This window comes from Simochromis diagramma, unplaced genomic scaffold (genome assembly GCF_900408965.1).
Source record: "Simochromis diagramma unplaced genomic scaffold, fSimDia1.1 OVJJ01000131.1, whole genome shotgun sequence".
Taxonomy (NCBI): Eukaryota; Metazoa; Chordata; class Actinopteri; order Cichliformes; family Cichlidae; genus Simochromis; species Simochromis diagramma.
Window position 1 is genome coordinate 3,269,613 of NW_024387200.1, and position 15,373 is coordinate 3,284,985.

Consider the following 15,373-nt stretch of genomic DNA (forward strand, 5'->3'; position numbering starts at 1 on the left):
TGTTAATACCGTGTTTCCTACATGCACCTCTTGCATGTAAGGGAGCAGACACAAACACAAAAATTCCAGAAGTTTTCACAAGCACCTTCATGTCTGACATCCTTTTTTTCCCCTATGGGCGCTGGCAAAGGAATACACAACATAAGCACCTGTTGTTCTTTCCACCGCTATAGACGTTAATGTTATGTTTCCCATTGGCAGCACTTCAGATGCCATTGGCAGAACCTGTGCTCTGAACATGGCACCACTCCAGAGGCTTTCCATCCCTTGCCATTTAGTGCCTCTGCAAGTACACATAGGTCAGGGTGATTTTGTTTTTCCCCCCCTCACGGGAGGCTGAATAGACTGGGGTAAGAATTGAAAAAGGTACAGAAAAGCAATTTTGGTTAGTTAAAAAAAATCACTGATGCTGTGCTTTGGATGTCCTCTTCTATCTTTTGATCCCTTTTCTTGCACCATAGAGTTGAAACTGAAAAAGAATAGCCAATACTGAGAGGCAAAGAGGTGGAAGGGAAACTTTTAATTGGCTACGCAGAGCACAGCTGTGTTTTGTTGTTGCCCCCAAAATTCCATTTGTCAAAAGTGCAGAGCACTGCAATAGGGAGGCAGGCACCTGAAACTAATACATACTGTAAATACTGGTACCGGGGTTTATAGAAGTCTGGTCACCTTCAGCAGTCATGCTTCCAATTCCCCAGATAAGATAACTAGCTAATTCAGTCAGGAAGTAGATAATTCAAATTGTAAACTATCATATTTGTCTAATTGACAAGGGGTATGTAGCTACTGAATGATTAAAGGCGGCTGCGTCTGACCCAAAATATCTGCACAAGCAGTGCCTCAGTGCAACATTTACTTTGATATGTTTTATTCATTTTTCCTGACTCCAGAGAAGGGAGGAGGGGAGGCGATGTTGGGAATCAGACCGTGTTTCCAATCACCGACAGCATTGCCTCATTTCACTAATCATCATTCAAATTGATTTGCTTCCCCCACCTAGTCCCTCGTTTTAGTGTAAACGCTTTACAGTGACTGCACCCCCACCCCCTACTGAATTGCAGCTGAATGGTCCCCAAGTTCCCAACAATAGGCTCATGAATACTGAAGTAGTATTTTAGTATTTTATTTTTCTCTGGCTGCACAATTCTATTTGCTGTCATAAAAGAAATGAAATCCACTTGAAAACGAGGCCTTTTGGATCATTTGCATGCAAGCTTGCCTAGTAATGAAATGAAATATGACACACCAATTTAATTACTGCTTCAGAATTGTCTCGCCTCACAGTATAAATATTGATTTAGGCTCCTCTCTCTTCAAATCCCATTCCACTATCCCTTTCACTCTTTCTTTTGATTCTTCCATCTCTCATATAATATTCCAATCTTCTCTGTTTCTAAACACTCTCTTTTTCTCTGTGACACAGATGCTCAGAACTGCAGTCTCCTCCTCAAATTTCCCTCTCAGTCAATCCACCTCTCATCTCCCTTCCCCAGCTGCCCACTCCCCAGTCTATCCATTCCTTATTCTGCTAGCATCAAGCAATGCATGTCATGTTGGCGGGGCAAAGACTAGCAAAGGAGCAACAAATATGAGATTCTGCCCTGGGTGATCTTCGGCTCCAGTGTGATGATAGTAGTGCTCTATATGCACGCCCGCACTCACACTGTTAACGGCCCCTGAAATTACACACAATTTCCATAGCAATAGGCTTTATAGAAGGCAAATGGGTCCCTGTGGGGGCCCCAGCCACGCCTGTACAGCGTAGGAGAGTGCAGGGAAAGAGAAGATAGGCAGCATGTACAAACGCACAGAGGAGGAGTAGGACTGGTAATTTCTCCTCAGGCATCTCCCATGTGGACTTCTATAAACTCTTTGGCACTGCCGCTTCTTCTTGAGTGTGTGATGGGTCAGGCTCATGGCAAACCTCAGGCTCTCAGTGGGAGGGATACCAGCCTAGTGATGTGGTCCTGACTGTGAATTCGTTGGCTGTGTTGTGGCTGCCTGCTCAGCCAACTAGAGCCATAGCAGGAGAAAAGAGTTGAATATGTTCATAAAGTCAAACATAAAAAGAGGCGTAATAAACACATTGAGCAAAGGTGCCCTTTTAAGGATTTAAATGGAGAAGATCAGAGTGTTGCTCTTGGCTCCTTGGACCTTTTTCCCCCCAAAGCTTTTCTAAGTCAAAGGAAGAAAAACACGTAGCATCCTTAAAAGCACAGGCATTTTGTAAACAGCATATCCTTGCTCACAAGGACTAAGTGTTTCTCATGTTTTCACAGTGCTCTTAACAGCCTGAATGCCTAACAGGGCTGTCCAAACAAGAGATGGAGAACTGGATCATTGTTGGAGGTTTTACTCATGAAAACACAGCCTAACAGCTCTTGTTGTTTTATTTATATTAAGTAGATTCTATTTTTACAAGTCATGCTATAGACACGCGGAGCCTAAAGACAATTATAAAGATGGCTCTGTCAAATCTTTTTTAAAATTTATCTGCCTCACACATCTGGAGATGCTATGTGGGCTTTTAGGGCACCTGTCTTTCAGAAAGCCTGCACTTTCAACCCACTCGCTCTTCTCCTCACAGGGTCATGGAACATGAGCCATTTCCCAATGGCTCACTCATGTGAATCATCACAATATAGCCTAAAGAAATGGTGACAGTGCTGCCCAGTCTGATGCACTGTTAACACTGTGTAGCTGGAGCAAAAGGGAAGGCAGAAACATGACCTGCTGGCAGATTAATCCACCAAACATGGAAGTTAAGGTCAGCACTGCATCCAGGGACACCGGCACGATACCGTGGTAATCGCCTGATCCGTGAAGCGGGCTAAAATAATTGTGAATATATGAAATAAAACAGTGTTAGAGCAAGAGGTGTTAGAGCTGAGAGAAGAATGTGAAGGGAAAGCAGATGTTTTGTTTGTATGATTAAACATTTCAGCCTGCAGGGATCTCACCAGCAATAATTATGCAACAACTGCAGTCTCAGATTTTTTTTGCCTTTATCTCATCATACAAGGTCTCATGTTGAAATGTAGCATTTGATTTTTAATTAGCTTTTGCAGTTCTGTTTGTTTAATTTGTGCATCAAAGGAATTGATGGGTAATTTTAGGCGGATAACAAAAATTAAGAGCACTATTCTGATCAATCACAAAAGTCCTTGGATTCCAGCTCAATAGCACTTAGGTTTCTGAATATTAAAGTGCTTCAAGTTCTTGTTAGAAAGGCAAGTGAAACTAGAAACAAAAAACTGTGAAAATAGCCCTAATACGTTAATTTTATTTATTAACAATGATACTGAGCTGAGTTTTAGAGCAAGAGAAAAGACTTCCAGTCCACAGCAAAACAAACAAACTTATTAGAGACCCGAACTATCCCTTGAAGGTAGCAATAAGTATGTCTTTACTGCTACTATAGCAGAAAACAACCATAATATATCTGCAGAGGACTATGCTTTAAAAACTCTGTTTTACTGCTTGAAACTTTGTTTTAAAATAAAAATAGAAATTCCTATAGTAGCATCTATATTTGAAGGCATCCCGCTCATGAGGTTTACTATACAGAAGGCTAAACTCAGAATATTTTTATTAGTTATTAAAGCATTTTTAATTAAATTTATATGATCACATTCATATGATCATACAGTCGATTTTTGTTTTAATTACTTGATTATATATCTCTAATGCGAAAACCGCATTATTTGACTTTTTGAGTCGGCAATCCCTGTAGAGTTTGAGACGGGTTTAGGGTGCGGTGTAGTAAAGAGATTTGTCAGTGATGTTGTAATTCCTTCTTCAGAGGTGGATTTAAGTTATCTACTGCTAGATGCAACATTAAGCAGCTTTGGAGGTCTGATGAATTTGAATCATGTATGGAACAGGGAAATAAGCCAATCAATGCTTAATCAAGATGCAATCAGTATCAGTAACAGTAGCACAGCGAGCACAGATGGAAATAGTTTGTTATACATGCAATCCTTTTTGCAGAGAGCTCATTAACTGTTGTGTGACAAAAATGTTGAATTCATCACCACCTGCAGATCTTTATACCAACTGTTTTTGTAATTTCACTTTTAAAAACAACCACTTGAACAAGAGACGTACAGATCTGCTGGTCAGTCATTAGTCAGGCTATTGCAGCTGTTGCAGTCTATAATGTTAATTGTTATAGAACACAAGATCAAACATTCAGATTTCTGAGAACTCTTGAAAGAAATGGAAAATCTGATAAACACTCTAAATAGCTCAAACGTATAGTTTAAAAACACCTGTAAAGTGTCAATGATAAAGCATTTTTAATTAAAATATTGCAAATATGTGTTTAAAATTATATAAGACAATTTAAGATTTATGTTTTCATCATGTCTTTCTAGCCCGTGTTTCAGTAACACCCATGGAAAAGTTTTGGAAATCCTCAATAACAAGGATGAGCTTCACTGACTCATTGAATGCATCATAATACCAGTGAGTATGTTGACCTAGCATTCTGAGGTCACTCAGTGATCTGAAAGCCTACAGGCGACTCACATAAAAACATAAAATATTGCAATATATTTAATTGTTACATATGTGTTATTTATTTGTGATTTTCAGCTGTGGTCATTGTGGTGAAACAGAAAATGCCAGTTTTGTGTGATGAAGTGATTTCCGTTATATGCCAAAAAATAATTGTAGGTATTTGAACTGTTTAATATGACTTGTTGAATATCTCAAACATATCTGTCATGAATGTTATCAAGTCTCTCTAAGCCAGTGAGATCATTTTTATCCCAAGGCAGAAGCTGCAATTAGTTTTTGGCAAAGTGACTTTAATCTATATGTTATTTATCAAGGTAAAGAGATCTGACCAACATGAAAGCAGAAATTCCAACAAATGTAACATTACAGTTCTATAACAAAGTTGTAAGTGGTGAAAATAAACTGGATTGAACATAATGTAGATACAGTAACGAAGAGTCAATAAACTCTTCGTAAATCCTGTTGATTATAGTGTATTTAGCATCATAAGTAAAGATAATACGAATAGAAGTCACATGGAAACATCACTGTTTTGGGATACAGGGGGTTAAGTGAATATGTGTAATTGTGTGATAAAAAACGATGCTCCCAGCCAGCCTTGAAACATTCCTAATTTGTATGCTTTCCATACATATGAAAGTCCACAGGGATGAAATTATTAAAGATGTGCTTGATCACTGAAATTTTTATGGAGAGCAGGTGAGAGCTTGCATCATTTTGTTCACTATCCCAGAAGAGCTGAAAGAGCAGAGAGCAAACACTTTGAGCTCATAAACTGGAACAAATTTAATTCTCTTGCATTCTCACATTCAGACATAGGGCCCTCTTAACCTTGATTAATATTTAATGTTCCTGTTCACATATACTGATGCAGTACAAGTTGTTCTCACACAGCCACAAATTAAGGAAAATAAACAAATCCGTCATGGGTAAAAAAAAAAAAAAAAAAAACAGACTGCTAAGAGAGATGACTTCATTTATCATTTCCTATTATGACTTTGTTGCAAAACTTTTGGGCACAATAAATTACTTACTATGGCATTTGTAGTAACTTTGTAGGGTGCGGTACGTGGAATATCGAACAATTGTCCATCAAAGAGCAAGACAGATCAAAGGACAGGACAAAATTTGGATACCGCATATAGCTTTTTCATTAAGTCTAGTTATTAAAAATGAAACAAATTTAGATATGCACTCAGTGTATAAGTAAACAGAAAATAAAGCAAGCAACCAATCACACTGAGAGAGGGAGAAAGAGAGACTATATGTAGGTGAGCTGTCACACCAATCCAGGGTTCAGCATCATTCCCAAAGCCAAGCAACCTAACAGGAAATGGGTCTTGAGGCCTAGGGGCCCATCACATATCTTACAGAGACCGAATAGTCATTCCATTTGCACAGCATCCTGATAGGCAGCACATGTGAGTAGAACGGAAAACCTGGTTCTGAAACCTGCCAAAAGTTGATTAAATTCTTCAGTTTAAATTTGTTGGATGAGTAACATGAAAAAGAAGTTGTTTTTTTTCCAGAGCTTCACCTAATTTGCATCCTACTTACATGCTGCTAAGCTGGCAGCTAGTTTCCCTGAGGTCATCTCAGGTGGTCAAATTTTGCAGGTCTAGCGGGTTTTCGCACCTGCACACGCCAGTCCTCTATCTCCATGCCTTAAAATCCACGTGGGCAGCGGGCAGAAAATACACTTTGGCTTGCAAGTCAGAAAGCTTGTCTGGGACATAATGAAGCGAGCGACATCCTTAAGCCTCCTGGTTACTAGTGCAGAGCATTTCTCTCTATCTGAGCAGTATGTTGTCCCATGCAGGCTAACGTCAACTCAGCTGTTACATCTGCCCAGGCTCTCCAAATCTCCTTAATTCCTTCAGCAGGCAGCTGGAATCAGCCAAGGGGGCATGCCAAAGATGGAGTAGTAGTTAGCAGCTGTGCAGCCATTCAGAGCTCTTTATGTATTTTGAAAAAGTCACCAGTCTTGAAATAGAACCTCTTTTTTTGTCATTTCTTTTTTATAAAGTGTTCCCTTTCCAGAACAGTATATAAGGTCACTATCTGTGATTTTAATGGTTACTGCATATCTACACTTGAATGTGAGGATGATATGCTTGCTAGACCTCTTGCAATCGCTCTGCCAGGGGACTAACCAGTGTAAGAACGTACATCAGTAAGAAGAACATTTAAGAGATTTCAGGGAGAGCTGTGAAGATAAGCATAATGGCTGTAAAGTATACTAATCCAATTACAGCTATTCCATTCCATTAAATTACAGAATTTAACTTTAATAAGGTATTACCAAGGGAGGGGTCACAGTGCGGTTGTATTTCCGTGGCTACAGCCAGAAACCTACACTTGAATGAAATATAGAGTGAAATATATCACCCACACACTACATAGTTTCAAGACTTCAAAATATTTCCCCCCCCCATCAACTGGCAAGTATTTGTCAGGCCTAGAAAACACACGGAGTCACACTAGTCAACCCCGCAGCAGGAGTTCGTGTAAATGATGGATAGGTAGAAGATTATATTTGTCTAAACAGTCAAGCAGAAAATGAACAGGTGAGACAAAAGAAATAAGCACGCATTTTATTGAGATGTTCTGGAGGAAAGATGACTGCAAGAAGCGAGAGATGAAGAAAGATCCATGGAGAGGGGAGAAATTGATAAGCCAGATGAGACCACCAGCTGGCAAAGAAACAATTTCCCACGACCTACACTGTCAAAAATGCAGCTACGAACTCACTTTGGAAAAAGTAGCTGTCTCTATCTGACAAACAAGTCAGATATAGCCGGCTACTGTACTTGTTAAATCGAGACTGGCTTTATTTCCTGCAGTCTTTGCCACACGACTTCCATTCATCTATATGTATCTGTCCAGTTACCAAACAACTTTGGCTCATTGTTCTTTGAGAGCTGTTAGATTGTTCTAAAACACTGGCTTTATTGCATTAGTCATTTTTATGTATTTTATGTTTTATTTTATCATGAATAATTCCAATTTGACACTAAAAACATTTTTTAAATTCAGAATACCAATTAAATTCAGTAAAGATGGCAATTTTTCATCTTGACATGTAGATGAATTAAAATAATAACACACGTGATGCTCAGTGTTTCCCACTAATAGATTTAACAGTGTGGAAGATAACAGTCATTAATTTCCATTTAGCCTGTTAAAGAAAGGTTGTGTGGAAATCTGAAAATAAATAAATAAATAATGCCTGGGAAACCTGGGATTGCATTCTGAGCTGTCAAATGAAAAAGAATAAGATATCCTTAGAGCGTTGTTTACCTCTCAGGCAAACCCCTTGAGAGCCATTGAAGTGAACATCAAGTTTGTCCAAATGACAAATCAAGAGATGGTCGCAATATGTGCAACGACACCTGCTGAATGAGCGCTTTCTCTTTCAGGTTTGACAAAGTATTGTGTCTTCCCTTCCTAGAGGAATTTTTTCGGTGCATGCTCAAATGAACTTTGTTAGCTTGAGATGTGTCAACACTTTTGCTTAAGCAGCATGACTAAAGCTGATCTGGGGACACAGTCAGCCAGTGCTGGCATGCAATCCGCAGCACTGCTCTATAACTAGCCTGAAATCAGCTGAAACTGTCTAACAACACAAACATCCACACTGACAACCCACCTTAGAAGATGTGTCTGCACTCAGGCAGTGTTTCATATACAGTAAATCATGATAAGTGTTGTTTAGTATATGACATTTATCTGTATTGTCTTTTTTTTTTTTTACACAAGCCTAATCACTGTAAAGTTTGAGGGCCACAGAATTACAGGATACAAGCATCATCAATCTGTCACTGTCTGTGAACTCCTGCTCTCCTGGCAGAGATTCAGGCAGTGAATTAATCAAAGGAACCGTTATTGCCAAATTACTGACATGGGTTCAAAGATAAATGTCTCCTGGCTGACGCCAACTGACAGCCCTGAGAGTGATTAATTTCACTCCACTTGGGTGATTGGCAAGAGACTCAAACTGAGGAGCGTGCATCATCGTTGTGCCACACATCATCACGTGTTGCACTTTTTTTCCCAGAGTCTGGATTACAACAGCAATCCGTATTTTACAGCTTACGGCACCAGTAAAGTGGACAACATATTCTTCAGTTTTTAACCGAAGGGGCACTGAAGCCCAAGGGTCAATGACACAATACTTTCTCAAAGGTCTTTGAGCTGGCAACAGGATTGATTTATGTGGACACTGTCCTGTCAAATGCAATGAAGAAAGCAAGTCAGTGAAAAGCCCAAGGTTTTCTTCCAGTGACCAGAGCTTCATATAGCACACAATTCAATAACTGCTGCTGGCACTAATGCAGTTATGTTTTCCTACCGTGGACAGGCAGGTCTGCATCTCTGCCCGAGAAATAAATCTACTTGGATATTAGCATATTATCGTAAACATTCTGCTAAACGTCGTGATGTATTCACACTCAAAACAAAATGACAGTTTAAAGAAATCCTGCGATAACCCTAACAGGCTGTTCATAAATAATCAACTGCAGCAAATTGGTAAGTAGAGCAAAACATCACCTTTTGATCTTGCCTGTTAGCAGAAATATCCCTATCAGTCTTGATATCACTCCCATGGAGAGTAACGAGATCGATCAAATCCATTATCTGGCTTTTGTGTTTATCACGCTTTAAAGTTGCAGCAGGGGCTTGCGTTGTCATAGAAACAGCTGCAGTAGAAAAAGGTTAGCTCGTTGTTGAACTTGGTAGGATGCATGGAGCGAAAAGAGTCATCATTATGGGAGATATCAGCAGCAAAAGCGAAGAGGCGACTGTTGCTTCTTTTGTTTGCTTAGAAAGCAAAGCCTTACAAATTATTATTTGCTGGTGACTGCAAATGTTCTTCCGCTATATGAAAAAGCAGGAGAATGTGTTGAGACGGAGGGGCAATATTGAGTCAAGGCAATAATACTGCCACAGGTGCAGGGATCTGGCTGAATTCCTGCATAGTAATAAAAGTCAGTGACAGAATTTTGTTTTCAAAGCACAGAATTGGTTTGTACCTGCACTACAATGCAATCATCTTGTCTTCCTTCCCCTCGAAAATGAATCTTGGCTGGCCCACACGCAGTAAAGCTGAGCCTCAGTGTGATGTCTTTTAACTTGAAGATTGCACATTAGCATTCACACTGTCTGGGGAAGCTTACCGAGCCTCACCAATGCAGCTTACAATCTATAAAAGGTTGGGCTATTTACAATAAATGCTTTCACTTCAGTTCAATTTTACGAAGAAGTGACAACGAGGACTCTATGATGTGTAGAGCCATTTTCTTAAACAGAAACCATAACACTGCTCAGTTTTCTTATCCATGTAAAAACAGCGTATATTGTTATAGTATATAGTTGTAACAGTGGCCTAATGTGGTGTGAAGAATGTGATGAAAGTCGGCGGCATGATAACTTTAAAATGGAGCTTTCTAACTCCAACTGTTTGATGTTGTGAATAGAGTGTGTTTGAAAAGAAATCATTTTAAAGTGGAAACTTCAATATGTTGTTTTAGAAGGAAGTAACAAACAACCATTATGATCATTTAACTGTGGTCATAGTTCACCATTTCATCTTAACATGGTTATATAGTTAAGTAATAAATACTAAATACTATAGGCGGCAGGTAGTCCTCATGCAGCAGTCGCCCCCAGCTGATGTCAGAGTAGGAGATATTCACCCCTATGCTACAAACTGCAAATTAATCCCGCATGAGCGAAGCCGCTGGCTGGCTGCTATGTCCATTTTGATTGATAATGGTTAAAAATGTTCTTCTTTTACTGTTACTTTTTGTGGATGACAAGGTTTAAAACTACTTAAAAAGACACACACAAAAAAAGTTACTCCGCCAGAGTGCCTATTTTGGGTCACTTTTGCCGGTCCCAAGTCCGGATAAAGGAGGAGGGTTGGAATTACTGAAAACAATAATAAGAAAAGAGAAAGAAAATTTTAATTTGTAGTTCTAAAAATATTCTATATATTCTAAATGCTTTTAGTGTGTGTGTGTTTTTTAATCACTTTGTCTCTTCCACGATGTTATGTCTCTCTCCTACAGCTACAGCTACTGATACAATTACATATGCAGGACCAATTATGCAAATTAGGTGAGGACGTCATTTAGCGACTTCTAGCGACTTTTAGGATAGCCAACAGTGATTTTCCTTACTGAGGAGTTGGCAACACTGAAAAAAGTTAGCACTCATTCTCCAGCTTCACTGTTTATGTTATGCTAACATAGCTATGTCGCTAGCGATCACAAAGCACATCATTAAATACCAAGGTAGCCCAACTTCAGTAACCCTACAGATGTCACTGCTGTTTAGTTTCCTGTCTTCATTTATGTTGGAAGTGATAGCAGAGCTGTACATTTAAATTTTTTCACAAATCTCTCTTTCAGAACATGGTATATCATGTTTAGGTAGAAACTAGTGAGCTAACTTTTTGCTAACTTCTAACTCCGTTAAATTTAATACATTCTGTTTTCATGGATGCCTGGATGTTAAACTTCATTGTTACACCTGTTAAAGCAGCAACATTGATCATTTTATTAAAGATGAAAGAATTAGACCGTTTTTAACTCTCAGTGATGCTGCAGTGTTCGTTTGACTTTGGGACCTGAAGCGGAAAGAGTTTTAGACCCGGATTCCTCTGCGAGGCTCCTGACTATGGTAGCCATAATGCTCAAAACAATCCATCAAGCGGTGCGGCTTTGTAGCTTACCAAAGTTGCACTAAAACATTTTTTGACAGATTTTTGAGTGCCGTGTACCACATAAAATCAGTTCAAAGAGTGCATTTCTTAGTTTTCACAGCTCGGTAAAAATTTTAAGCCATTTGAGTTTTCAGAAGGGAATCCAGAGCTCGGTTAGGCAACGAAACACAATACTGCCTATGGTATTCAGATGAGATGAGAAACTAACAGGCTAGATCTGAACCGAGGACAATGTGATTGCTGTGAGATAGGCAGCAGGAAGTGTCTGCAGTGTACGACAGGAGATAAGGTGAGGAGAGCGATCTCACCAGAGGCAAGTGTTTTGCTCTGCACTCAGCTGAAAGTGAATGGCTGATCTGTGCATCCACATGCATACACCTTGTTTAAAACCCCTGGTTCTTTTCCTTCAAAGGCTTTCCAAACTCAAGAGCCACAAATGAGCCTTCTGAAGGAATATCTCCTGATGTTTCAATGGGACAGCCGTGCGCCTAAAAATTTCTCTTAACTTGCAGATCCACATGCAGCCTCCTGCTTCACAGATGTTTAATTAAAAGCGGATCCCACTTTTTCCACTGAGATTTCTCATCTGAGTGGGAGAAATGTTGTAAACATAGCAGATATTTGATATTTGTTTTTATTGGCTTATTTGACTTTGTAGATGCATTGTGTCTTCTTCTTCTGTTTTTGCATACCCACACGTTTAGGGGTAAGAAAATGCAGCTGTAACATATGGGATATGACGAATGTGCAGTTTGAAACAAGCTTCCTGTATAAGCACTTTACTAGAAAGATCACACCTTTCCATTTCAGCTAGGTTATGGTGACCCAATTACTAGCAAAGTTTTCTACAGACCATGTTGACTGGTTCACAAATTGTGTAGCTAATTAACAAGACAAACCTAATATGCACCAGCGGGAGACTAGGCTAATCTAAGTTGTGTGAATCGTTTAAAAAAGAAATTGCAATGAGAAGAAGCACGTGTATTTGACAGGTGCAATGCACCCCATCAAACCAAAAATCATTTGAAGGAATACGTGTGACAAGAGGTCCTTCACAGGGCAGTTGATAAGGGGATTACTTGACTGGTGCTTTTTGGCAAGCCAATACCCCATTCTTAGAAGTCAGAGGGATTTGAAGATACACATACAACCATGTGTGCACAAACACACAAAAACACTGTGTCTAAATGCTCGAGCTTTTCCCTCATATTGCTGAGGAGAGCACAGATCCCACCAGAAATCTCCCGGCAGGGCCTATATCAAAAGCTTAGTCTGCTGCAGCAAGGATCACACCTCTGGGAATTCTCCCCACAAACACGTAGCTGAGAACAAAGGCAGTTATTGTCAAAGTGTGTTCTGATTTAACTTATAATTACATTCAATGAGGAAAAGCAAGGCAATCTAGGCTGTGTGAGATATCACATCCAAAGTTTCAATGAACCGATTTGCCATAAAAGCTGAAGATAAAATGGAACAATGAGCAGAAAACTGAGACAATCAATGAGGAAGGTGATGCAAGCTTCCCACATATTTAAAAAGCAGAGGGAAAAAATATTATTACAGTATTCGTATCGTGCTACGAACTTCTGTTGCTCATGTTTAATATAAAATGCTGGTGCAAGTTCAGATAAAACAGAACATTACTGCTGTGCTTCATAGTTCGTGGGTACTTTTGTGTAAAATACTGACTTCAGGAATTTCATTTCTTGAGCTGTTGTGTTTCAACTTTTTACATTGCCTCAGAAAAATTCTACAGCACTTTGTCCATTCATACATCCTTGTAACTACTTATTCAGTTCAGGGTCGCAGACGGGCTCTGACGTGCAAAATGCACCGATAACAACAAAAAAAGAAAATTTTAGAAAGAAAATAACAAAACCAAAAAAACCAAAAACACAACAATTATACAGAAAACTTCAATGCAATCAGTGGAACCTAAGTCGGTGGTGACAGGCACAAATCTTTTCTCAGTCTTTGCATGTCTTTGCATGAATTTTAAACAGAGTTTGAAAGGATGGAAGATGAGATTGAAATCATAAAGTACATTTTTAACAAAGGACATTTGAAATTAGAATTTCATACACCACAGAGTGTGAAAACTTATTATCAGTGTTTAACCCACCAACAGGGTCTCTGCAATTGGTATTACAAGTCCTTCACTGGACCCAAGCTTGAATACAGAAACTAGCCATTTTATACTATGTACAATAAAAAAAACCTCTCATGTAATTAACAGTGTGTTTAAAAAATAGACCATCTTAGCCTCACAATTAGCATTATACCTGACTGATGTATACATATAACATTATATGACATAATAAGTGCAACATATCCACCTTCCTTTGTTAGTTTAAAGCCAGGAGAGTTAACAGTTTTGCTGATATACTCTATGACAAAGAGTATTAGTATTGTTTTTATTTTAGCTATGTGTGGTCTCTTGATGGAGACAAAAATTGGCAAACATACAGAGCATTGGATAACACTGGCAGGCAGAACAGGTATCATCAGTGCTGATTCACTGCAGTGTGCTTTTGGCGTTTGAACGGACTTTTTCATGTTGAAAGGTGATTTACATTGTATGAATGCCCTTATGATTCTGATCTCATTGATCTCCTCCTCCCTCCCATACATAGGGAAAGGACTTACTGTGTACTACAGAAAAAAGAAATTATATCTACTTGTCACCAATGACGGTTTCCATCCACTCAAAATAAATAACATTCTTCGTACATTTAAATGAGTATTCTGAAAGGGTAATGTGTGTGTGCAAGTAAGCAATATGAAAGTTATAACATAATGATTATATAATTAATTTACACTTGACACCTACTTTATTGCATACACCTTGCTTGTTTGGGTTAGACCCATTTTTGGCACAGGCTCAATACGTTTCTGGAAATATTTCCGCATAGATTTGGATCCATATTGACATGATAGCATCGATGATTTGAATCTCCCTTTTCACCACATCCCAAAGGTGCTCTGGTAGATTGAGATCTGCTGCTTGTGGGGGCCATTTGACTACAGAGAACTTAATGTCATATTCACCAGCTTGAAACCAGTTTGAGATTATTTTGAGCTTTGTGACGTGGCGTGTTACCCTGCTGAAAGCAGCCATTACAAGACGGATACCCCGTGGTCACAAATGGATAGACATGGGCAGCAACAATACAGTTGGCTATGGCTTTTAAATGATGCTCAATTGCTACTAAGTGGCCCAAAATGTTCAAAGTAGCCATTCTCTCACATTATTACACCACTAGTAGTAGCCTGAACTACTGATACTAGGCAGGATGGATCCATGTTTTCATGTTGTTTATGCCAAATTCTGACCCTTCCACCAAATGTCGCAGTGGACTAATCAGATTAAGCAACATTTTTCCAATCTGCACTTGTCCAGCTTTGGTGAGCTCATGCAAACTGTATCCTCAGTTTCCTGTTCTTAACTGACATAACCCATCTGCTTGAAGGTTCAATAGGTGAAGCATTCAGAGACATCTGTATATCTTCTTACATCGCTGATTAGATATTTGCATGAACAAGCAGTTGTGCAGATGTACCTAATGAAGTGGCCAGTAAGTGTAGACAGTCCCGATCCAAATATTCAAAGAGAACATTTTATAGAGCAGCATGTTTTAAGTAAGCTATAGCTTAGAGACTCTCTTTTATGACACAAAGACTCCAGTTATTAAAAGAATGAGGCAAACAACAGAAAACACACTAAATTGAGAGTGGGAAGAAAGCCTAATGGTGGTAGATTATAATGGTATTACTACTTTGTGAGACACAAGTAGGATACACGCAGCAGGCTTGAGGTGTCTGTGGGATGATGGGACTGACACTCAGCAGATGAGTCACACACAAGCTAAGCAGAGGGGTGAGGATCATAAAGACTTCTGCTCAGCTGTGAGCAGAAAAGAGCGTTGCTCCATTGAGTCATCCTCTACTGGTTTTGACCTTTGTCACTCAGACCTTTATCTGCTGACTGTTTACATCCATAGCTGAAGGTCTATATGGAATCCTTGGGTGTTTATACTCCTTCGTTGCAAGCCAAAGATGATGTAATGAGGGATTTTTCCAGTAGGTTTCAGTCAAAAGTGCTGCAGTGGCTCACTACCTTTGCAG